A 26009-nucleotide genomic window follows, 5' to 3' on the forward strand; every position below is an offset into this window, starting at 1 on the left:
ATCTAGTCACTTTTATTCAAAACATGCATACAAATAAAATGCTTTTGTTTCTTGCATAGAAAATCAAGCAATATTTAGTCATATTTATGCCTCTGAAGAATAGTGCTTAACCCCATAAACTGACTCCGATCTTTAAAACTCTGCTAAAACAGAATGAGAGAGAAAAATTAAATGTTCCATTCTCAATTTCCTGCAGGGTTTTAATGGATTACTAAATAAATGCTTTTTGCTTCTTTTTTTTTGGTCAGAAATTAATGGAATTTTGGCTCTTTCCCATTTAAAGTGTGAAAGTAGCTGTTGGACAGTGACATGCAGTTTTTTTATGGCTAAATAATAAAACTCTAATACATTTTCTTCCTTTAACAAGTTAGAATTTGTAACAGTTCCTTCAGGCCATAGTAATTTCAAAATCCTAATAGCATCCAAATAAGATCCCATGACTTTTTTTGTACAGTTACAAATCCATCTCCAGTACCAAATGTATTGCATGCAAAATCATTTTAAGGAGCGACAATTTGTTCAAAAGAAATCACCATTCCTAAAAAAAAATATTAATGACATGCTCATTAAGCATAAGGTCCAATTAATGCCTGGATAAAGCTGGTTAGTATATTTTCTTTTTTGAAGGGAAAACTTCCAACTTATTATTATATTTCATTCTACAGCCTTACTGTTTAAAACCTTGCCCTTGCGGAAGTATAGAAGACATCACCACTTCACTGAAAAACCACCTGTAGTTTCCAGGTGCAAAAAGTGTACTTTCTGCTATTGTATCAAGTAGTCCTATTTATATAAAACATTTATTTGGGAAAAGTTATTAGAGTGCACCTACATATACAGGCATTGTATTTACAGCCACCTGATGTACCTTTTGCCTTCAGACAAAATCTCAGCTCATTTCTAAAGCTGTATGTTTCTCAGCTATTTTCATTTTGAAGGAGTATATTTTTTTCCCCTGTACATATGCTTTCAACAATATGCTAAACCTTAAAAATCAAAATGACTGCATATCACACCATGATCAAACAACAGTTTTATACGCAAGCGTGCTGTACTAACTAGTCCTCTCACTCTTTCTCCTTCTGAAACACACAAACACACATACACACACAAAAAGGAGCATATTTCCAGACCATGAAGAATTCTTTACTGGTTTCTTCTAAATGTCTCAGAGGAACATTAATTATATACTAAATATTATAAGCATTAAGCTTCTTTATTTCTTTAAACATTTTATTGTTTTGCTTACATATGCCTATTCTCTCATCTCTCATTTTAACTTTATTTTGGAATAAAATAATGTCTCATTAAAGACAGCATGATGTCAGCCCTTTGAGAAAGGCACGATCAGGAAACAGACTTTACAGGAAAACTAGAACTAATACAATAACAGAATCTTGCAGGCCCGAGTGTGCTTTCGCTCCTAACCCTCTTCTATTCTCAGAGGTGCCTGATTGAATCACTTCCAAATATTATCTTGTTTCTCTGTTTCTCTGTCTCTGGAGAAATGGATCAGGGGTCCCAAATCATGGGGAGGTGACTTTAAAGCATCTATATAGAGTTTTCTGTTTTATAATTAATCAAGAACCAGAAATATCTAGATATGTTCAGTTGCTAAACAATTTTTTTAAAAAAATTCTGTAACAAAGTTTGTAATGAAGTATGAAGATAATCCGTTACTTTCAGTATACAACCGAGTTGGGATTCTGCTCTATCCTTCTATATATTAGGAGTTAAAAGAAAAAAATGAAGATTCCATGTGAGAGGGAAGTAGGCCATATCTATAAGATATTTTGAACTATATGTTCTATAAACCCCAGCCAACCTGGCAAATGCAGTAGATTCTGTTCCAGAACATGTGCAGATACTGGCTTACCCATCTTTTTGTTAAGTTATGTAGGGTGACAATAAGGCCAATTTATAACTGCTGATTGCATTAAAGCTATAAATGATGCCCAGCTAAGGTGCATAGTTATCAAGGCAAGTTAAATTATTTTGACATCCAAAACACAAAATCCATCGACATCTGTTTTTCTCACCAACAGTAAAAATACAACAATAATTAATTAACAAATTGTTCTTTCATGTCACTAAAAATCTCTTGCTTGTGGTAGCCACTATAGCCTGATGCTTGGTATCCAGTGCACGCATTTGTCTTTGTCAGGGATTGAAATTTCATAAAAGCAACATTTTGTATTAACTGGAGAAACATATGGCAGTGACAACTTGAGCTTGTTATAAGCAGAGATTTTACCCTAAAGATAAGTCTTTAGGGTAAATTAACAAGACTGTGTTGAAAGAGCAAATTGTGATACATGTTCAAGATATTGTTGCTGAAATGGTTTTAAAGAACAGTTTCTGCCTAGGTAATATTTTTAAGATACATCTGTTGTTTAGAAAAAGAAAAAGAATGTAAAAGCTCAGGCAGACTCTGCTTGTTAATTCATGAGATGTACAAGCATTCTTTATATCAGTCGAATGCCTTTGGTTTATGGAAAGAAAACTGGTCCACTCTGATTATGACTGTAGCAATGTTGTATTGATTATGGTCTGCAAAAGCAATTTTGCCCTTTTCCTAACGGAGGGCAGAACTGTGGCTCAGCTGAATCAGTTTAAAAGCCATTTTGGAAAAAGGGATTTTTCTTAATGGAGTTTTCTTTTTACAGTATGCATATGGGATTTCCACTATTTTTAATTCAATGACGCATTAAAAAGAGGAAATATCAGTTGATGGGACTAGGTCATGTTAAAACATCTGTTGCTAGGAGAGATACAAGATGAAGGGACCGAGCTGGAATAAATATATTAATAAGACATTGAAAGATAGCTTAGAGAAGGAAGTTGGATAGGGCACTAAAAAGGATGAGGTACTTACAAGTGAATGGTACTCATTTGTGAAAAGCATTTATGAGGCCATAAATTACTCCTTGGGCTGTTACTGAGAATGTTTGTTGGGTGATTATAATACAGGGATGTTGTTTGGAAAGCTCTTATATTGATTTAATCTGATCTCTTAAATTTGTTTCCATTTTGTCACTTTTTCACTACTGATCTGAAATTGGGGCACTTTCAAAAGAATGCAAAATAATTAGGGGTATGCACTCCCTGCCCCCCTTTTTCCTATATACCACAACCTCTTTATGTTTTTCCTTCATGGCAGATAGTGCTGTCATTTGAAACAGAGGGTGGTGGAGTTTCCTGTAGTTGCCAGGCAACTGGAAGAGATATGGACCAAACGCCCTTTTGTCTTAACCAGTAAAATGCCCCAGTCTGGCTGTCTGCAATTGCAAGACTAAGCTGAAAACTCTCCAGAAGAAATTACCTAGGAAGTTTATGAAAAATCTGTATTATGTGTTTGATAAGCTACTTGAATGTAATGTTCTTGCCAGATGTAAGGATGCTTATTTCTGAAAATTGACATTCAATTTTCAGTGTAAAGTTAAATGAAATCCTATTCAAGATCTGTGATGTCTAAGTTCTCCCCATAATTTGGAGCCTGATTTTATATTGAAATACATTTCGTAGTGATTAAGGAAGAATCTGAAATTGGTTGTATTGTGTAGTCATTTAATTATTTCAACATGAAGAAAGAACCAGAATATGAAATGATTATTGCAAGGCTGAATAAATTCTTTTGAGGAGATAAATTCTATTTCAAGAATGGGAAATATTTTACATAATTAATCTTAATTCTCTTCATGCTCTTTCTTGGGCACGTGTATTTTTAGTCAGTTGGTTCCAGATAAAAGAAGTCCCTTTTTGGCTCAAATAAATAAAATAGCAGTTTGGATGCCTGAGTTCCCACAATATGAGCGAATGATCTTATTTCGGGGATAGCTAAGGCCCTTTCATCATAGAATGATCATTGATTTATCAGAAGCAGCAGCTGCAGACCTCATGGGAAAGTTCACAGCTGTCTGCAGCTGCTATAGTAAATTGCTCTCCTAAGGATCCAATACAGCTTTTTGAAAATAATAGAAAGACATGTAAGGAAAGGATATTAACCTTGAAGAGTGGAAGAGCCTGGCGGACTTCTTCATTGAAGGAGATATGTATAGCCACAGTTCTGATTCGGTTCTTACATTTTACCTCTCTAACCCTGCTATACTCCAATTATTACTTCTTCTTCTGGTACAATAGCCTCCATATCTTCTACTTGGATCAAAGTAGTTAGTTTGATATACTTCTGCATCAGACATACCTTTTCCCTTATCGCTGGCTCATATGAATAAGAATGCAAGTCTGGATACCGGTACTCGAGGTAGTATTATCCTTTCTAGGAACTTGATTTCATTGGCTTTTCCAGAATTATTTTAATCTTCTCTTACTGTCCAGCTATGCTAGCATCCTCCTCCATTACATGATGCCTTAGATGACATCTTTTATTTCAGACTTAATCCACACCCAACACATCTTCTGTACTTCATAGTCTTAAATCTAGATAATGTCAGTCTGCAACATTCATTCTTTCTAGACAGCATGACCAATGACAGATTTATTCTTCTTCTTCATCATCATCATCATCATCATTATTATTATTACTACTACTACTATTATGGTGAAGATATTATTATTATTCATTATTATGCTACTTTTAATCTAATAAGAAGGGACTGAATTTGATTACCTCCTGTTTTATCTCTTCATTGACCCAAGGAAGTCTTTATCTAGACTCTTTATACTCAATACAGGTAGTCCTCAACTTATAACAGTTCGTTTAGTGACTGTTCAAAGTTACAACTTAAAAACATTTTTCACACTTTGTTTCAGTATCCCCGTAGTCATTTGATCAACATTCAAATGCTAACTAACTGACTCATACTTATGACGGTTGCTGTGTCCCAGAGTCATGCGATCATCTCTTGCAACTTTCCAACAAGCAAAGTCAATAGGGAAGCCAGATTCATTTAACAACCGTGCTACTAATTTAACAACTGCAGTGATTCACTTAACAACTATGACAAGAAATGGGGCAAAACTCATTTAACAACTGTCTCACTTAGCAACAGAAATTTTAGGCTCAATTCTGGTCATAAGTCGAGGACTACTTATATTAAGAAAAGTAGGCTTGAATATGAAAAAAGCTCTCTTGTCTTTGTCTGAAAGTCACCCTTCTTCTCTTTCTCTAATAACTTGCTAGATATTTCCATATCATGAAGCACATGGCAATAATACACTTCTTAGGAACAAGTCAAGGCTAGGTGGAGCTCGTTGATCTTAATGAGTCAGGACTGATATGTTCAAACAACAACTAGGATCAAAAAAAATTATTAGAGAAAGTGGAACAACAATAGAAACAAAAGGCACTTGGCCTTATTAGAGAAAGATTTGTTTTTTATATATCTCCTGCCAGAGGGAAGTTTGGATAAAAACTGTTCAATCCTTCACCGGAAAGCTCTGCTAAAAAAATTCGGCATTGGACATTGGTCAAAAATTCACATGTTACAATTGGAAATGTACTAAGTGATATTCATGCTGTACTAAACTAAATGAAATTCTGCCCATACTGGCAATTTATCACCTTTATTGAAGGAAAGTGTTATTTTTTTCTGGAAATTGCTTTTCTTAATTAAAGCTGTACAAATAATTTTTTTAATCTATTCCAGAACGTCTTATTCCATAAACTGGTTTTTGTTTTTCAGTCCTTGCTATCTAAACTAAGCTTCTGAAATTCAAATGTATCTTAAGTAGTTGTATTTCTGGAAATGTATTTTACATGGTGAAGACATGTATTCTTAATAAAAATATAATTTGTTAGGGTAATAGTTAATGGCGGGAGAATCTTCAGCAAATTTGTTATAAAGCTCATACCTAGGTGGATAGTGGCTATGTACAAAAAGAAGGTAATATTTTCAAGGTATCTGTAACAAATATTTTATCATACCCCAGCCTATAGAGCTGCATTGTTTTTTGTTATGCTTCCTGCACACTGATTTCCTGAAACAGATCAGTTGCTCAGAAATACGTACTTTGTAAAAGTAATAGGAATTGTAGAATGATTCAAAGAGGACCTCTTTATCTGTAGCCTAATGTTAATGTTTCATTAATTAGTTCAAAAATGGGACAGTATGTCTCCAACTGTGGTACTCATTTCTTTTTTACCCCATCATATCTTTATTAACAACCTTGTAATTCAAGTGTTAGCTCTTTTATAGCAAGTAAAAAAAATCTTATGTGAAAATGACAAAATATTTCTAGCTAGAAAGTGATTTATAAATGTTCACTGGCTGACTGATTTCAAAAGGAATTGTAGAACTGGGAAATAACTTTAGCATTGTAATAAAGCTATTGATACTAAAGGTAGTAAGTAGCATAAAGAACAGTGGATTAAACATTTTAAATATGAGCAGTATAATATTACTTAATTTAAAATGAAATAAGCTTTCGACACTTTCCAAACAGAAAGTAACCCTAAGGGGGAAAAAGAGGTCTACCACTCTGTTGATCCTCTAACAGATTCAAGATCCTCTAACAGTAAGTACCTGGTCCCAATTTTACTTACGTGTATCCTGTTTACACCTTAAGTAGACAGAAGAAAAACATGACTATATAAATGAAATATATTTGGCTGCTACTATATCTATATCTTAGTAACAAGTTCATTGTAGATTGACCTCTTAGCAAATTTTGTCAGTCAAGAATAGTTTTTTGTATATGAATAACATTTCTGCTAGCCAGACTTAGCAAAATCCATATTTTTTCACACATAACTATGAGTAGACATGCTTCAAAACCACTTTTTCTAAACAATTTTTCACCAAAATCATAATCATTCTAACATTATTATGTCTGAAGCTATAAAAGCAAATAAAAAAGAGCAACAAAGAAGTCAAATTTCTTATGTGCCTTGTAAACTCAAAATTTTAGGATTAAAATTTAGGGATTAATTTTAGGATTAATTATCTGACAATGTACAATGTGTCATGATTTCGATAGAGCCAAATAAATCAGAACTCTGAGGCAAGAGGCTTCCTCAAAAAGCCTGTTTATTGAATACAAAATATCAGCATGGTCAAAAGTGAAACCAAGTCTAAAATTCTCCCCAAAGAGTTACACTATTACAAAGTCAAACTTCCCACCCCAGTGCTATGCAATCAGCTACCTTTCCCAATAAAAAAGCTTGGGAACACACCGCCCAACACACCTCCCAGCCCCCTAGCATAACTGACACAATGACCTTGGTTCCCATGGGACACAGACTTGTTTAGACTTGCAAAAATCCTCCACACCCCCTCCCATTCATGTGGCAACCTAGAACGAGCAAGTTGGCTGCAGCCAGGTTCGTTGTAGAGTTGACACAATGCTTGGCATCTCCTTCTGGTAAATGAACACAATTCTGTTTCCTTTAATATTTAATTTCAAAGTTTTCCATTATACTGACATCTAGTGATTTGGCATGCTACTTGACATTCTTTTTAATCATATGTGGCATGTCAGAAAAGCATTGTTATTACCATTCCCTTGTGTCTTAAAGTCTTAGCAAATTTATTTACTCTGCATAATTTAAATTATGTCCAGGGAGTCTTTATTATTTAGTCATGCCCTCATTGTAAATGGATTGGCTTTTATATTTTTGAAGTCATATTCATTTAAATATGATTCAAAGTCACTAATATAACAGAAGACAATATAAAAAGGAAAATACCTCATGAAAAACCCTCCTAAGTGTTTAACCTATGAGTAGTGCTACTCCTCTTCTTATATGTGACACAAACAGTACACTTGAAATGGCAAACTACACCTGTAGTCGCTGTCTGATATTGAATAATCGTTGCCATTCCAAACAGTTAATAATTTGTAAAAACCATAAATTTATCTTTATCACCTTTATTTATTTCAGTGTATATGAATCCATTGCATAATTCAATAAATGGATTCAGAACATTCAAAAAGAAGTTTTCAAGCCTCATTGTAGGTACTTTAAAATTCTTCATACTGAATAATTCATTCTTTTGGAAAAACTGTTTCCAATTCATGTGAGAAGAAACTCATTAGATTCAACAAAGCTGTTTTTTATTTCTCCCAGCAAATGGCAAATAAGGATATTGTAAATAAGTATGGAAAAAATTCAGTAGAACTCAGGAGCACTTGATCAATTGAAAGATAAAAAGGACAAGTATAGAAAGTGGAAAGAGGGACACATAACTAAGTCAGAATATCAGCAAATAGCCCGAGCCTGCAAAGACGAAGTGAGGAAAGCTAAGGCTCAAAATGAACTAAGGCTTGCAACCAAAGTCAAAAATAACCAAAAAAAGCTTCTTTCAACATGTAAAAAACAAGAAAACAGTGAAGGAAATGATTAGTCCATTAGTGGGTGAAAGTGGCAAGAAGGTGACAAGCAACAGGGAGAAAGCAGAACTATTTAACTCGTTTTTCACCTCTGTCTTTACAGAAAGGGAAAAAACAGACCAACCTATCAAAAATAATGCCATAAAAAACAAAATAGAAATTACAAGTTAAGATAGGCAAGAAAATGGTAAGTGAACACCTGTCCAGCCTAGACGAGTTCAAATCACCAGGACCAGATGGATTACACCCCAATGTTCTTAAGGAACTGGCAGATGTGATCTCAGAACCACTGAACTATATTTTTCAAAGATCCTGGAGCACTGGGGAACTACCAGAGGACTGGAAAAGAGCTGGTGTAGTTCCCATCTTCAAAAAAGGAAAAAAAAGGGGGGGAGGCAAGAAATTACAGACCTATCAGCCTGACCTCAATACCTGGGAAGATTCTGGAAAAGATAATCAAACAATGAATCAGCGAACACCTACAGGCAAACAAAGTCATTACTAAAAGCCAACATGGGTTTGTCAAAAACAGATCGTGCCAGAAAAATCTTATTGCATTCTTTGACCAAGTGACAAAATTAGTGGACCAAAGGAATGCTGTTGATATAATTTACTTGGACTTCAGTAAGGAATTTGACAAAATAGACCACAACCTACTACTTCATAAGATAGAAAAATGTGGGTTAGATAGCATCACCACCAGATGGATCTGTAGCTGGCTGACCAGCCGTACTCAGTGTGTAGTCCTCAATGGAATCGCATCTACTTGGAGGGAAGTGTGTAGTGGGGTGCCCCAGGGCTCTGTTCTGGGCCCAGTGCTCTTCAACATCTTCATCAACGATCTGGACGAGGGGATAGATGGGGAACTCATCAAATTTGCAGATGACACCAAGCTGGCAGGAATAGCCAACACTCCAGAAGACAGGCTTAGGATACAGAAGGATCTGGACAGACTTGAACACTGGGCGCTATCTAACAAAATGAAATTCAATGGTGAAAAAAGTAAGGTTCTACATTTAGGCAAGAAAAACCAAGTGTACAGGTATAGTATATGGGGTACCTTGTTCAATAGTAGTAACTGTGAGAGGGATCTCAGAGTCCTAGTAGACAATCATTTAAATATGAGCAAGCAATGTGCTGCAACTGCCAAAAAAGCCAACACAGTGCTAGGCTGCATTAACAGAGGGATAGAATCAAGATCACGTGAAGTATTAATACCACTTTACAATGCCTTGGTAAGGCTACACTTAGAATACTGCATCCAGTTTTGGTCACCATGATGCAAAAAAGATGTTGAGACTCTAGAAAGAGTACAGAGAAGAGCAACAAAGATGATTAGGGGACTGGAGGCTAAAACATATAAGGAACAGTTGCTGGTTTGGGGTATATCTAGTTTAACGATGGGAAGGACGAGGGGGGACATGACAGCAGTGTTCCAATATCTCAGGGGCTCCCACAAAGAAGAGGGAGTCAAGCTATTTTCCAAAGCGCCTGAAGGCAGGACAAGAAGCAATGGGTGGAAACTAACCAAAGAGAGAAGTAACCTAGAACTAAGGAGAAACTTCCTGACAGTTAGAACAATTAACCAGTGGAACAACCTGCCTCCAGAAGCGGTGAATGCACCAACACTAAGAAGAAACTGGACAGCCATTTGTCCGAAATGGTATAGGGTTTCCTGCCTGAGCAGGGGGTTGGACTAGATGACCTCCAAGGTCCCTTCCAACTTTATCATTATTATTGTTGTTGTTGTCCTTTTTCCCTTTGTGCAATAAGCACACCAGGACATTTCAGGTAACAGAAGGTGAGGTTGGTTCTAAGTGAACTTTTTTTTTCTCTAAACCGGTATATTTTTCATCTCCATTGTTGTCATAACATAAAGGAATATTCTTATTCTGATTGTGTTTGAATGGTTCAGCTCTACCAGCCAATTGTATATTTTGAGGATCCAATCTGGGTTGGTCACCTGTCTGATCCCAGTGACCATCCCAGACTGGATCCTGCAACATTGTCCTGGAACACGTATATTTGCCTTCATTTGTGTATATTTTCAGTAGATTAAATCCTAAATTTGCTTTATGCAAATGGAAAGGCACTTCCATTCATGGAGATTTTTTTGATTTGATGGAATATCAGCTGGATGGAAGAAGGAAGAGTGGCATTTTCATTTCTCTTTCTTCAATCTTCTCCCACTTTTTTGGAGGACCTACAAGCAGATTTTTAGAGCAGGTGAAGAGGAAAATCAACAATTATTGGCAGGAATTTCCCTGAAATTCTCCTTCTGAGACTGGAGCATTTTCTGAACACATCTGTGTCTTGAATATTCTGTTGAATTAATAGATTTTCCCAATTTTAAACTCAGGTTCTTTTTATTTTTCATCCCAAAAAAATTTCATAAATAATATGAAAAAATATTGTATACAATAGCTCCAGAATAACTTATTAATTCATTCCATGAGTTACATTTGAGTGCTTAAATGTTATTTGATACTTTTACAAATTAATGAACAAACTAGCCTTGAGCAGTAAATATTTTCCAAATATCTATAAGATGTATGAGCTACTTCTTTTTACTATCCATTTGGGAGAACAAGGCCTATAATAAGCAGAAGAACTAAGTTGATCTTTGAAGAATTAGAAATCCATTGCATGAATTCACTGCTCTTATAATCGTCATGGAGCTGGTATTTAAGAAATGTGTCAAATGTAATTCTTGCATGGACCCTATTCATCAGAAGATTGTCTCAATTCTGCAGGGTTAGCTGTCTCGGATGTTTAGAAAGTTGTTATAAATAAATGCACATGAAAAGTTGAAGATTGTTTTCTACTAATTTATTACAAATGTAAATGTATTTTTAAAATGTACATCATTGGCTAAGGTAAAAACTTGAAATTTTGGATGAGTTCCTAAAAGAATCTTCATTCCAGCCAAAGGGCCATCTGATCTAATGTTCTCTCTCCAGCAGTGACCTGTCAAATGCCCTGAGAAACTCTGAAATAAAAGAGGATGGCAAACAGGCACTCTCTGTTTGTCTGCACATTTGGCAGTTCTAAATTAGCCTCAGGCAGGAGGAGAATAAAAAAGAAGGCCCAGGAATCATTAGGCCCAACTGCTTTCAGACTAGGAGTGTAAAAGAATTTCATTATATTCATATTTTGAAAATTTTATCAACTTCATATTTTCTGGATCAATATAAATCAAACTTAACTTGTATTTATCCCATTCAGAATTTTATAATGCAGTCTTCCTGACAACAAAAAGTGCATTAAAATGGGAATATTATCAATAGTCTATGAGAGATATGTATGTTCTAAATGCATATATATATATATATATATATATATATATATATATATATATATGGTTTTTATTTTCCATTTATTCATACAAAATAATTCAATTAAAATAAATTCCTAACCATTGGTACCGCCTGCCCATTCCCCCCAGGCTGCGCCCACCCTTTCTAATCCTTCCCCACTTCCCTCCTCTTTCTCTCCTCCCCTCCTACTCTCTTCCCCTCCCCTTCTCCTCTAACCATCCTACTTCCTCCCTACTCCTTCCTCCCCTCTCATTCCTCTCACACACATGAACGCAGCATAGGGGAAATGCCCAAACGTTTACCATGACTATATTATCATTACCCACCCACTCACCCACCCACCCTCAATCCTCCCCCCCCCTCACTTCCCAGAGCAGAGTACAGGGTTATTAATAAGAAAGTTTTAAAAAAGGAAAAGAAAAGAAAAATATTTATGGAGTCATACTTGAACAACTGTATTTAAAACACAGCTATCAGAAAAATTCTTCCACCTTTAATCATGTATTTTGAGCTAGGGAAATGTATGGAAGATGTTTTTACAGTCTATTGCATCTCCAGAAATGTTTACTAAAGAGAATTCTCATTGCTGCCATAGGACAAAATAAATCTCCTGTCATTGCAACAATTTATCTACTTTCTTAACTAAAATCTCACTTGAAACTTTCACTTTTTCATTTAAAATACACTTTATCTCCAAATCCATTTCAAAACAGAGAATAGCAGACAGATATACCCACATTCAGATGATTCCCATTGAGTTTTCTTCATGTCTGTCTTTTTGCACAAACATTCTAGGCCTCATAATGGTTATTCCAGATGTTTTCTTTTACATTCAGTCACTTGGCATACAAATATGAGGCTAGTGGATAGTTTCCATCCGTACATCTGGAGTTGTGAGGTTATTGTTTTGTTTTAAAAAAAGAATGGTATCATATTACTGCCATTTTAGTAATAATTATTTCCTTTGGGGGAGCATCATAGTACAGATATCTGATTTCCCCCCCCCCATCCGTTCTCACCCTACGTAGATTGCTTTGAAAGGAGGAGGAGAAAGAAGTTCAGATCTGTACATGAGAGGAGTGTCCTTGTGATACTATTCATTCTCTGTTCTGACAGAGAAGGCATTGTCTGTTCAGTGTAATAGGCTTGGCAGCCAAATTAGGTAGTGATTTGTGCTGTGCATATAGACTCAAAAAGTAGCAGAGCAGGCAAGAATCTGATAATTCCAAGAATTGGATCACTGGAAAGGATTTTCTAACATGTTGCTATATATGTAGGAGGCGGAATTGGGGGGCACATTGCTTCTGCTTTGGAGTCTGTGCAGTTCTACATGAAGAAGAGTTTTAGACTGAAGGTAACCCCTTTCTAAGTTTGCATGTTGCTTGCTTGCTTGAAGCCACTACCTTAAACATTGAGCATCGTGAGACTAACTTGATTCTTTCAGCTTCTGAGAATCATTTATGATCAAAATGCATGCCTCTCCACTGTGCCATATTGAGTTAATTACATTTAAAAGAGAAAGTATGTGAAAAAGAAAAGACTAACCAGGTTCCTATATCTGTAGCATTATCCCAGATAGGTTATGTTTATATGTAGTGGGTTTGAAGATTTTGTTAATAGAAATGTATTAATGTAGAACCAGTCTGCAAGATTACAGGCTTTGCATTGAGTTTCTTTCTTTTTGATGTCTTTTGTAATAGATGCTATACTGAATGATGTAGTAAAATATTATTTCCATATCATGGAATAAAACTGGGAAAAGAGGGAAGCATTATTCAATATTAGGTTGTACTGCAATAAAGTAATTTACTAAACATTAGGAAACAATATTTCTTAAGAAGTTAACTACTAATACTTCACAAACTGTTTAATTTAGATTTCTTTTCCACTTCTTTTACAATTATTCCTTGTTAATGTGTTTCCTTAAAAGATTTAGGTTTTTTCAAAACAAACACACATCCCATTCTGAGAGCCTGCATGTCTTTCAGCTATTTTTAATTGCAGCTGTGGCTTAAAACTATTAATGTATTATTAAGTAGAGAAATGCCTAATATTTGTGGGTGGAGGTTGGATATTTGTTTACTTAACTTTTGCAAGTTTGGGGAAGAAATATAACTGGCCAGGAATCTGACTTCCAGTACTTGAAAGATGAGGTGGGACTAGAAAACTATCTGTATGGCATCCAGTTGAACACCTGCAGTCATTCATTCTGGAGAACCTTCACATGCTGCTTGTGGCTCTGCTAACAGTTCTGATCTCAAGGGACTCAGAGTTACTTTGGGCTTCTGTTATGTCTTAATCCACAGGGAACAACTGTTCTAAGTAGCAAAACACACTAGGTTATATGTGAGGCACTGGAAACATGCTGCTGCTTGACAACAGCAGTCTGCCTGCCTCATTCAAAAGTGAACTATATTTAGCTGTCAAGATTAGGGAACCAATAATTACACTTTTTGCTAAAAGAAGGAATCATTTCACATTTGGTTACCAACTGCTTTGAGCTTACCATTTTTAACAGAAGACATTCAGGATCTCTTCACTATTATATTTTAGGTGGATTGTTAGATAAAGACAAAAAAATTCCTCTAGTCAGCTCTAATTGCTGGTGAGAAGAATCAAGAAAGAATGTTCCATTTAGGATTTATGGTTGGGGGGAGGAAGAAAACAAATGAGAGTGAAAAAATAACCTTTCTTGCCAGTGCTTGGCTACTTTAACTGGCAGTGCAGGCTTTAATGTGATGGAAAGTAGCTTATCCTGGGGGGGGGGGGGGAGAGCGATAGAGAAAGAGCTTCTAAATACAGGAGTATGAAAATAGGAGAGTTCTAGTTTAGGTGTTTCCACTTAATTAAAAAAAAAGGAAAGGAGAAGTGACAGCAGGAAGGAGCAAAGAAGATTTTGCCAGGTGGCTGGATTGGTTCATGGTTCAGAGATTTATTTGCACAGAGTTCCTCCTGTTAGATTTGTCAGGTTCCAGCAATCAACAATGCAAATGGGGAATCTTTGCATGGCCTTTGAAAAATTATGAATGTGGAAAACAGATGTTGAAAATACATTTAATACAGAATTTCCCTGGCTAGAGAATTAGGAATAGCTGCAGCTTCCTATTAAGTCTGTAGGCAGTAGCAAATTCATTAATTGAATAATATGCAGAATGGGCCATAGTTATATTTGCAGGTAGATGAAAAGAAAACTTCTTTGTACCACATCAGATTTCTTTGTTCATCAAAACAAAACTTGACTAGGTGTACACATCATGGTAATCCATAACGCACTTTGGCTTAGCATAATGCATGAACTCAGGTTTATATGTAATGGTTTATGGTATTGTCTATTATGTGAAGCAAATCACTGTAGCTTGTCCAACAAGCTACGATAATATGCACTTTCTACTGTAAGAGGGGATTGTCTATTCTGTCTGAAGGTAGCTGTCCTGCATTTTGCCCCAGAATTTTTTTCCCAGATCTACCTTCTATAGAATAGAAGGTAGATCTATTCATAGATCTCTGTTATAGAAAATGCAATATTCTAAATTATTTCCAAATAATTTGGCAGTACTAAAAATCTAAAGGAGTTTAACCTAAAGGATTTTTTGCCCTAGCCAATTAAATAGTTTTGTACTCTGTGGCCGCATACGTAATATATTGTTGGATTGATTAGTGGTCACTTTATGACAGTGGTTCTCAACCTTCCTAATGCGGTGACCCTTTAATACAGTTCCTCATGTTGTGGTGACCCCCAACCATAAAATTATTTTTGTTGCTACTTCATAACTGTAATTTTGCTACTGTTATGAATAGTAATGTAAATATCTGATATGCAGGGTGTATTTTTATCGTTACGAATTGAACATAATTAAAGCATAGTGATTAATCACAAAAACAATATAGCAGTGCTCGCTGGAAAAGCTTACTCTTCCTTGCTCAAAAATGTTGGGAGGGAGGGAAGGGGAAGGAAAGAAGGAAGGAAGATTGAAGGGGAAAGGAAGGAGGTAGAGAAGGAAGGAGATTGAAGGGGAAAGGAAGGAAGGAGAAAGAGATTGAAGTGGAAGGGATGGAGAAGGAAGGAAGGAAGGAAGATTGAAGGGGAAAGGAAGGAGATGGAGAAGGAAAGAGATGGAAGGAAGGAAGAAGATTGAAGGGGAAAGGAAGGAAGGAAGATTGAAGGGGAAAGGAAGGAGATGGAGAAGGAAGGAGATTGAAGGGGAAGGAAGGAAGGAAGGAAGGAGAGAGAGATTGAAGGGGAAGGGATGGAGATGGAGATCGAAGGAGGGAGAGAGATTGAAGGGGAAGGGATGGAGATGGAGATCGAAGGAGGGAGAGAGATTGAAGGGGAAAGGATGGAGATGGAGATGGAAGGAAGGAAGGAAGATTGAAGGGGAAAGGAAGAAGATGGAGAAGGAAGGAGATTGAAGGGGGAAGGAAGGAAGGAAGGAAGGAAGATAGAAGGGGAAAGGAAGAAGATGGAGAAGGAAGGAGATTGAAGGGGGAAGGAAGGAAGGAAGGAAGGAAGGAAGGAAGATAGAAGGGGAAAGGAAGAAGATGGAGAAGGAAGGAGATTGAAGGGGGAAGGAAGGAAGGAAGGAAGGAGAGAGATTGAAGGGGAAGGGATGGAGAAGAAAGGAAGGAAGATTGAAGGGGAAAGGAAGGAAGGAAGGAAGGAAGGAAGGAAGGAAGGAAGGAAGGAACGAGAAAGAGATTGAAGGGAAAGGGATGGAGATGGAAGGAAGGAAGGAAGATTGAAGGGGAAAGGAAGGAGATGGAGAAGGAAGGAGATTGAACAAGGAAGGAAGGAAGGAAGGAAGGAAGGAAGGAAGGAAGGAAGGAAGGAAGGAAGGAAGGAGAGGTTGAAGGGGAAGGGATGGAGATGGAAGGAAGGAAGGAAGATTGAAGGGGAAAGGAAGAAGATGGAGAAGGAAGGAGATTGAAGGGGAAGGAAGGAAGGAAGGAAAGAGAGATTGAAGGGGAAGGGATGGAGAAGGAAGGAAAGAAGATTGAAGGGGAAAGGAAGGAAATGGAGAAGGAAGGAGATTGAAGGGGGAAGGAAGGGAGGAAGGAAGGAAGGAGAGAGAGATTGAAGGGGAAGGGATGGAGATGGAGATGGAAGGAAGGAAGATTGAAGGGGAAAGGAAGGAGATGGAGAAGGAAGGAGATTGAAAAGGGAAGGAAGGAAGGAAGGAAGGAAGGAAGGAAGGAAGGAGAGATTGAAGGGGAAGGTAAGGAGATGGATGGAAGGAAGGAAGGATTGATCTTTGGAGAGTCATGTTTTTCCAGATGGTGATGAATTGCAACTCCCAGCATTCCCCACTCTTCCACAGTGCTTTTTAGGGCTGCTGGGGATGGTAGTCCAGTAAGATCAGGAGACACCCATAGATGCCCTCCGACGGCAAGGGAGGCGGGCCGGGCGGCGCAGGGGAGGCTCCGGCATGGCCCGGAGGGCGGCTGGGGGTGGAGGGCGGCCGGGCAACCAGGAGAATGGGGACCGGCTCGGTGCCACAGCTCAGCTCAGCCAGCAGCAGCAGCAGCAGCGTGTTGCTAGAGCAGTGCGGGAAGAGAGGGGGTAGTGGTGGCAAGTCATGAAGCAGGGTCCACACATTCAGGATGCAAACGCTTGGATAGTTTGGCTCCCCCACCCCTTTATTTACTGATCTGCCACAAGCTCGTGCAAACAAGCCCCGAGGAGTTCTGAACGAGTGGTCGTTTAAAAAAAAAAGCTTTAAGCAACAAGGCAGAAAGGGGAACTCGCTCATGGCTCTTTATTTCCCCTTTCTCAGTGACTGGGAAGGCAGCAACAAAGGGAGGCAGAGAGGGGCGAGGGGGAAAACCTCACTCAACTTTCACCCTTATCAGACCTGGTTCCGTTCTGGTCGACCCCCACCCACCCACCCACCCATCTCCTTCACCTCCTGCTACAGATCGACGCTACCCCTTAGGAGTATTTCGCCAGGCTTTTTTTTTTACCTTGGCCCTGCGCTTCTCCCAGATGGAAGCCAGGCAAGAGGACCTGAAAGACGCCGAGCAGGAGGTTCATAGCCATGGCGACGTGGCAGTAGCTCCCCTGCGATGGGTAGAGCAGCCCCGCCATGCTGCTGAGGCAGCTGCTTTGCTGTCTGCCCAAGCTGGTTGGTGGAGCTAGCCTTGAGCAGAAATTCTCACTAGTGTTTCGGTTCCTAAGACCATTGGAAATATGTGTTTTCTGATGGTCTTAGGCGACCCCTGTGAAAGTGTCATTCGACCCCCAAAAGGGTCGTGACCCACAGGTTGAGAACCAATGCTTTATGACATTCTGCCATAATGTTAAACCAGAATATTTAACCACTGTCGGTGAAATAAATTATAAAATGGCTTGTTTCCCTCTTTTTAACTAAATTACAATCTGTCTTTACTGTGTCAAAAGCTGAATGGGTAAAATAATTGGAAACAATATGTGGGTTTGTGTTTGAACTGTTGTGTGAAGAAATATCTGGAACAGAAGATAGCAAGAAATTTAATGCTAAGCTTTCCTGCAAACTCAAATACCGATAACAGTAGTTAAAATGTCTCTTATATATAAAGTAAGAAAAAAATATTTTTGGGAAATTAGAAACATTTTCCAATGTTTTTTCTTCGCCCCATGAAATTAGCGCAGGAGGTTTTGACTGAATTAAATTCAGTTCTTTGGTCATAAAAAATAGAAACCCATATGAGGCCATGTAGAATAGAATACATATTGCTTTTAAGGTCTGTGTTTTGTCTAATGTATCATCTTAATCACTGTTTTCTATCAAGAAAACCATCACTGACATTTAATTGTTTTTTCTTTCATGTGTTCTTAGGATTGTGAGTGAAGTGATCAGAAGATCTATGTCTGTGTAAATTGAAAACATTTGGACATGAGTCCCAGTTATGTCTTTCATGAATAGTTACAGAACACATATCTGATTTCCAGATTATGAGCCACTCCACTCTTTCTGCTTTTAACAAGTCTTCCTGACCCAGAGAGGGAACTTTTAATGATTGTTAAGCTACATTATTTTCAGAGAACATCTGCACATAAAGACTTAGTATTAAAAAGAATCATGTAAATTTCTGCAGTGTCAGGGTAAATGTTCTAGAAAAAATCAAATTGTCTTATTAGTCAATCACATAGATTTACTTTTCTGATTATTTTAATATATATTTTCTTTTAATATATTTTATTTATTTTAATATATATATAATCAGCCCAACCTGGGCTGGAATTTAGCTTGCAAATAGGACTAGAAAAGTTCATTGAAATTAATAGCACCTGCAGGGGTATGTGAATGGGTGATTGAGGGCCAAAGGAACAATATATTTTATATTTTATAATTAACAATATATTTTATAATTAAAAATGTTTAAAACATATCTTGGAAAAATACAGCTAGCTCAATGTTTCTGAAATTCAGCAACTTTAAGGTCTGTGGACTTATTCCCCAGATGGGAGTCCACAGATTGTAAAGTTGCTGAGACTGGAAAACCCTGAGCTAAATGACAGCTTTGCTGATTTCAAAATGCAAAGTAAAGTCAAAACTGGTTAGTATCTGTATGGAAATCTACCGAGAAGTTTCAGCCCAGCCCAGGAAGCCCAGAAAACTTCCTGGAGGAAGGCAATGGCAAGCCATTTCATAAGATTGCCAAGAAAATGCCATACCCATGAAGTTTCTCTTTTATGCAAGAAATAGGAAGCTCCCACGCCCTTTTCACGACTAGTTATTGAGGAAAAAAGGTAATTTTATGAGAAGATATTTTTTTAAGATTAAGGATAAAATAATTGAGGGAGAGTGAAAGCAGATATGGGCAAAACATTACCAACCCATTTTCAGTTGCCAGAGAATGTCAAGAATGTGTACCTGAATGGTAGAAAATGGAGGAAAATAGGTGTATTATGCTTTAAATGTGCTCTGTGTTCCACCAAACTCCTTCCAAATGCCCCCAAAATGGAGACAGGTGAGAAAGTCCAGCATCAGCTCTTCCAGTGATACCGTTATGCTTAAATTTGGGTTCCGAATCTAGGCCCCCCCATAGAAGACTCCTGATGCTGGATAAAGTAGTGATTTTCTAATCACCAGCAGTTCTACTACAAAACATGATTTGTACGGTTGACCAGAATCGAAAGGAGGAAGGACGATGGACAAACGTTTTTTCCTCCTGTTTACTTCAGCAGGAACAGCTCTACTCAATATCTCTTTACTCTGGTGGAACTGAAATAGGGGGTCCAAGAGACTCTGTGAAATTTGTATTTGCCATGATAGCATGTAGAGGTAACTTGAACTTCTTTTTGAAATAATCAGGTTTTTTCCTTCACTGTGGCTGTTTAATGACTCCAGCATTATTTTAACTTGGGAAGACGAGGAGGTTATTCATCTCAAGCCTATTCTTTCTTTTTTTTTTAGGTTATGCATTGCTTCCTCACTGAAGCTGCATGACAATTCTGTAAGGTAAGCAAGCATTTTGTGATATTCAAGTCAGTCAAGGAGACTCAAAACTGCTGTTTCCCAGTTCAGCACTGGGTTTTGCTTTATATATTGTTACAGCTTTTGCCTTTGCAGGAATGTTTGAATGCAACTTTATACTGAATCATCTGTATCAATAATAGTCACCTATATTATTTGAATGGCCATCTATATATAGACCAAACAGTACCTTCCATATACAGTTTCTGTTTGTACCTAAGTGATGAATTCTAATGAAAAAGTCATTTCCTTGGAGTCACCAAACTGCATGAAGCCAGTAAGACTGAAGAATGCTCACACAGTTATTGTCAAATGAAATATAGGTAGTCCTCAACTTATGTCCACAATTGAGCCCAAATTTTATGTTGCTAAGTGAGAAATTTGTTAAGTGAGTTTTGCCCATTTTACAATTTTTCTTGCTACAGGTCTTAAGTGAATTAAATTAGTTAAATTAGTAACACTGCTGTTAAGTGAATTTGACTTCCCCATTGACTTTGCTTGCCAGAAGATCACAAAAGGAGATCACATTATCCTGGGACACTATCATAAATGTGAGTCAGTTGCCAAGCATCTGAATTTTGATCAGGTGACCATGGGGATGTTGCAATGGTCCTGTGAAAAATAGTCATAACTCACTTTTTCAGTGTCGTTGTGACTTTGAACAGTCACTAAATGAACTGTTGTTAAGTCAAGGACTATCTTTACAGTGCATTTACATGCCTTTGTCCATTTTGTAATTATCTACATATTTTTAAAGTATTTTTCATTAAATTGAATAAGAATGGAGTGAGAAAAACATTTTCTGTTGAACATTACATGTAACAAAATTCTATAAACCTGTAAGCTGCCTCTCATAAAAAAAAAGATGACAGAAGAAAAACGTCATATAACTCTATAATCATATTTTTAGAAAATTGTAAATTTAAAAGCTGAATTATATTCCCTTTCAGAAAAATGCAATGTTTTAAAAATAGATGTTACATTTAGTAATATCACAAGGTAAAAAAATGCTCGGTATGCTTTGGTTTTCTTTCATCCTGGGGAGAATAAGACCTCCTTGCTACTCCAGGTGTATGCAATACCATCCCTTGACACTTCAGAATCGCATTGCATATCCATATAGACCTTAACATCAGGAAACACGAGCTGCAGGATCAGTTAATCGCCCAGTGAAAAACAGACTGCTCCTCAAAAGGGATAAAGTAAATCACAACCTCAAGTCAGTCAGCATTGAAAAAAAATTCTTGAAGGCTTTGGTATGTTGCTGAGATAACAATTTTTCATAAGTCAATGTCAACTGGCTTCTTTTCCATTGATCTGTCTAAGGTGCTGAAGGTCCCTGTTGTCTTGTGCCCTGCACCACCATGACATTGCATGCTCCATAATCAGACCAATTCTATACAATATGTTTGTTTTTCAGTGTCAGATCACTTTCCAATGTTCTTTTATATTATGAAAGCTTTATCTGGCTTTTTATATGGTAAACAGAAAAAGTATCAATAACATTTCAGTGAAAATATTTATTTATTTAAAAGTCTTACATGGCTGGCCATAGTGTAGACATGATTCTAGGTGGCTCACATAATGATAAAGCCAAAGACATTAAAACCGCACACTTGAATCTCCATTCCATCAAGCTGAACATTCCTTGGGCTCCAACTTCACCCTATCTCAATGCCTAGGGGGAAAGCCAACCTTTTATCGATTCTGGAAGGCTAAAGGGTGAGAACCTGGCAGATCCTATGGAATCTATATATAAAGGGAATATATACAGAAAGTTTTTTCTGGACAGACCAGTCTGATTAATGCACCTTGCATTATTAATTAATATTTTGACTGCTATACTGCAGTTCTACTTATAATCACTTTTGCCTTGCAAAAAAGAAAAAGAAATAAATTTGGATTTGTAATGTTGCTGTCCAGAAAGCTACCATGTAGCTTACAGTCTTCCATAATATCTGAGATATGAGTGTGAGACACAAGAAGATGAATGAAAATATTCAGCTTTACAAGACCTAGTTTGTCATAAAAAGATACAAAAAAGCAGGAAATGTGGAGGAGGGGAAAGCAGTAGCAAAACAATCACAAACAGATGTGAAGCCATTCTTTATATTTTTATATGTTATATTGCATATGTCACATTACAAGCTCCTTTGTATTAAGTCCTTCATATTTTTGGATACACTAAAGTCAAGAAATAGAAAAGTTGATGATATTTTAAATCATACATAATATTAAAGTCACAAATTGAAAATCTAAACTTTAAAACCATGAGCAATTTTATTAGTGATTACAAAAAAAAGCACAAAAATATAGGTACAGTTTCTATTTACTTCTAGATATTACATTTTCCATTAATGATATTTTATATAGGACTTTTATTGTCTAATTTGGTAAAAAAAATACTAGAGGAATTAATTACTTAGTTGTACTAATTATGTATTTTTCTTTTGTTTGCATTAGGAATGCTAATAGATGCTTGATTTTATTTAATAATCTTACAAAGGATAGTACTTAAAGTGAGGGGTTTGTTATGCAACACCTCTACTTAATTCATGCAACACCTCTACTTAATTTTTGGGGCAGCAAAATGTCACAAGTTTCCATTTGTAATCATCTATTTTTTTCATTGCTGTTTTGTCTTTTTTTGCCTACATTTTTCCTGCACTTAAGAATAAACCTGGTTAAGTGGAAAAAGACAATATAGTTGAGGTGAAAGCTAGGGCTGCATAAATTGTTTCACAGAGCTAGTTTGAAAAGCATTAGATCTCTTTATCATTACCATAATGATATATTTTTCTTGGGTGCTGTTCCTTGTGGTCTCCACATGGGTGTACATGCAGAGCTACTTCACTGCAAAGGATATATCCAGACTTAATGAAAATTAATAGTTGAGTGTCTGAGTTCTGATTCCATAGCAGCATATTTTTTCAATCTCATTTCTGTGTATTCTTTTAGAAGACAGTCTTAAATATCATAAGCCTTTTTTTAGGACTAGATTAGAGGTCCCCAGTCCCTGGTCCATGGACTGGCACCAGTCCATGGCATGTCAGAAACCAGGCCGCGCAAATAAGCGATGCAGGCAACATGTGAAACCACGCCTCTTCTGGTCCAAGGAAAACTTTTTTCTTAAGAAACCAGTCCCTGGTGCCCAAAAGGTTGGGGACTGCTAGATTAGAATCCTATAATATGATGTTCCATATTTGCCATATTTGGCAGTTTGCCATTTCCCTTTGACAAATTCAATTCACCTTGATAAAAAACCATACCTTAAGAAAATTGAATTGGCTAGATCCCACTACTGTGATTTGATTAATCTAGAACTGTAATCTAAGAGAAATCTCACCACCAAGGCAAATATTTCTTCCATTGTTGGAGCTGCAGAGAAACCCACAGGAAAACAAATTAAAAGTTCAGAAAAGAGCTAGAATCATGTTTCACCTAGTATTAAAGAGTCTTCTCTTGTCATATGTTCTGCACCCCCCTGCCCACCAGCCAGTCATCATTCATCCTCTCTCTTTCTGGTTAAGTGTTCATTGGACATTAAACTAATCCCCATTCTTATGTACAAGATTACAGTCTCTCTAGTTCACAAGCTGGTGCTGTGAATTTCATGCTGAGTAACAACAGAATCAACAATGAGTAACAACAACGATAAGTAACAACAGAATAAAAAATGATTAGTTGAAAATGGTGCTCACACAGATATTTTGACAGGTAAAGAAGAGAGTAAATATTTTGGCCTGAAGATATGGCACGTTTATCATGTGAAACAGCTGGGGCCTTACATCTCCTGCTTTCTAGCATGGTGCCTTAACCACTAGACCAAACTGGCTTTGCTATTATGTAAGCAAGTGACATAACAAAGGCTGGATTGCCCTAATGATTGTGTACCTATTTTACAGATGTTATCTAGGCATCAGAAGGTGATTTCATTCTGGAAAAGCTGTAGGAATATTTTTTCTTAGGTTACAGATGTTTGTTAAAGGAATTGTCAGAATGTATATCCCTTGCTGCACAGTTTTCTAAACTACAATGTGCAAAAATGCCATCAGACTAGGATGGACTATGAAGGAACATGAAGCAGTGTAAAACAGAAAAGAGCACAGGAACAAAACATTTTACAACAGGCAAAGGAAACAGTTTATCTTAATGCAGTTTGCTGGGAACAGACTTCCACACGTTTACCTACTAAGCATAAAATTACATCCCAGTTACAGAAATGATTATGTAATTTCTGTGCTCAATTTTGAAACTGTCTTAAGAAAAAGCTTATCTTTCAAAGTTTGTCTTCCTAAAATAACTTATGTGGCATAGACCATTTTATTTTAATTCTGGAATTGAAAATGATAATTCTCCCCTAGAATTATCATACCTGGCTGTTTTTAATCATCAGTTCTATACATGTGTATTTACTCACAGTGGGTACATTTGCAAGCAAAGCAGGACACACAGGCTCTGAGATCGACTCTGCTTGTTCAGCAGATGGTTGACATAATATCTTGCAATATAGGCCTGCTGAGTCCTAAAGGCAAATGTGCCATAAGCCAGTTAATGCAAAGGCAATTTTCTGTGTTGAGCTTTGAAAAGCTCCTCATTTGTCTTCTGTCTGTGTACAGAGGCTGCCTAGCAGATTGTTTCCTTTAATCATACACTTTTTCTTGAAAGTGTTTTAACAGACTGAACAGGTGTGAACTTTCAGTCTTTTATCATAGAACAGAATAACACATTATGCCATCAATTACAACTACTGAGTAGTGCTGTGCATCTTCAAAAGACATTTCACATTACTAGGCTGTCTTACAAATCTACTTTCACCACATTTGCCACCCAAGATTACAAGGAAACTGGATGCGCTATATGGGTTTCCATGTAACGCTGCAGTAAATAGGAAGCTAATCATTTAGGCGAGGCGGATAGGAGTCAAGGAAAATCGAAATTTCATTTAAAGAGGACAGTGCTCTTGCTTCAGTTCAGAGCCATCCAAGCCTCTTATGTTTGCAATGGGGATAAGCTGAATTTTTCTTAAGCTGCATCTCACAGCTTTGTGTATGTGGATGAGGGAGAATTTTTCATTGATAGTAGTGGACCAGAAATGCTGTAAAAAGAAAAAGAGGTGTGTAATGATCCCACTAGGCTTAAGAATATAGGAAAACTCCTAGTAATATCTAAAAAAAATGCCAGAATGTTTATACCTGCTTTGCCCAGTTTGTTCAGCTAGGTGATAGCACTTGGCTGATCTTGAAAAACAGTAATAGAATGGCTTAATTGGTTACTGCTTGAGTGGAAAACTAGCAGAAAAGGTTATAGCAATATTGAAAAAGCATAAACTGGAGTAAGATATTGGCTAACAACTTCAGTATCAGAGTCACTAATTTCTGAAGCTCCTGCTTTGATGACTCTTGATTTTTCACATGCCTAATATCAATATTAAGGCAATATATTCATAGATCCAGTACACAGAAAATCTCAAATATTTCAAGAATAGTCATATAAAGGTATTTTCTCCAGATACTGAGGACACTGCTATTCACTCCCTTTGCTACAGCTGTGTAGCAGGTTGAGTTCAAATAACAAATTTCAGAGTTAGATTATTCTTCAGCCATAAAACTTGCTGAGCATTCATGGATCAATGTTTCTCCCTTAAATCACTTTACAAGCTTGTTAGGGAAAGTGCAAACTCCTTAAAGGAAAGTTGAAAGTAAAATATAATATATGAAATTTAGAACCTAGTCAATAGTGGGTTGCAAAATCTAACAGGATTACAAGAGGCAAACCAGGCAACCATGAGTTCCAGTCCCTGCCTTAGGCATAAAAACTGGCTGATGACTTTGGGCCAGTCACTCTTTCTCAGCCCAACCCATCTCACAGGGTTGTGGGGGAAATAAAAGGAGGAAGGAGTATTTGGAATATTAGCCACCTTGCGTGATTTATAAACAATAATAAAGGC

At 37.0% G+C, this 26009-nt stretch overlaps 1 protein-coding gene across 5 annotated transcripts in view; it reads left to right on the forward strand.

The window, feature by feature from the left end:
• The window catches only part of PAG1 (phosphoprotein membrane anchor with glycosphingolipid microdomains 1), a 98950-nt gene that overhangs the window by 46810 nt on the left and 26131 nt on the right, over nt 1-26009 (forward strand). For 3 of the 5 annotated variants that reach the window (XM_039345509.1, XM_039345513.1, XM_039345512.1), the window contains exon 2: nt 20000-20044. The gene's annotated coding sequence lies outside the window, so the exon portion shown is untranslated. Of the gene's footprint in view, nt 1-12744; nt 12961-19999; nt 20045-26009 lie in introns of those variants that run through there. The other 2 variants (XM_039345510.1, XM_039345511.1) reach the window with 1 other exon arrangement.

The sequence above is a fragment of the Crotalus tigris genome, unplaced genomic scaffold (genome assembly GCF_016545835.1).
Source record: "Crotalus tigris isolate CLP2741 ecotype Arizona unplaced genomic scaffold, ASM1654583v1 scf7180000017952.28453644438:3035480, whole genome shotgun sequence".
NCBI classification, from domain to species: Eukaryota; Metazoa; Chordata; class Lepidosauria; order Squamata; family Viperidae; genus Crotalus; species Crotalus tigris.